General features: G+C 53.5%; 1 protein-coding gene across 1 annotated transcript in view; it reads right to left on the reverse strand.

Moving 5' to 3' along the window:
* Positions 1-307, reverse strand: part of LOC119593015 (carbohydrate sulfotransferase 11-like) — a 12,669-nt gene extending 12,362 nt beyond the window's left edge. Inside the window, exon 1 of the mRNA XM_037941909.1 lies at positions 197-307. The gene's annotated coding sequence lies outside the window, so the exon portion shown is untranslated. The remainder of the gene's footprint in view (positions 1-196) is intronic.
* Between the last annotated feature and the right edge of the window lie 243 nt (positions 308-550).

A 550-nucleotide genomic window follows, 5' to 3' on the forward strand; every position in this document is an offset into this window, starting at 1 on the left:
TAAACAAATGTGAACATAGTGAATCTATATAGTTTGTATATAGGTATTTACATCTCTCCCAAAAGAATTTGATCTGAGCGGTTCTCCTGCGGTCGGGCCGCTGCTCGCCTCCGAAGCGAGCGTCTGCAAGCAGTGGCTGCGCGCGTCGGCGGCGTAAAGGGTAGAAATAGTTGTGAGGAAAGAGACCAAAATTTACCTTGATTTCAGCCAATGCAGGGGATGAACCACAGCTACAGAAATTATCTCTTCACTCAAAGTACGTATCCAGAAGGCAGCGCGAGTGCCTCCCCGCCGCCTCGCAAGCAAAGCCAAGGCAAGACTCGCAAGCGCGCTGCCGTCGACCCTCACAAGCAGCGAGGGGCGGCAGCAAGCGCTTGCCCCGCCCCGCTCTGCGCACGTGGGGGGCTGCTCTCCCGGGAAGCGGTCAAGGGACCTGAAGACGCCGGACCTTGCATCCATACACACAGTGTTATATCTATTCATCTGCCTATGCATGCATACATACACACACGCATATAAAGTGCATTATCATTTCCAGGCAGGGCAGAAC

The sequence above is a fragment of the Penaeus monodon genome, chromosome 31 (assembly GCF_015228065.2).
Source record: "Penaeus monodon isolate SGIC_2016 chromosome 31, NSTDA_Pmon_1, whole genome shotgun sequence".
In the NCBI taxonomy this organism is placed as follows: domain Eukaryota; kingdom Metazoa; phylum Arthropoda; class Malacostraca; order Decapoda; family Penaeidae; genus Penaeus; species Penaeus monodon.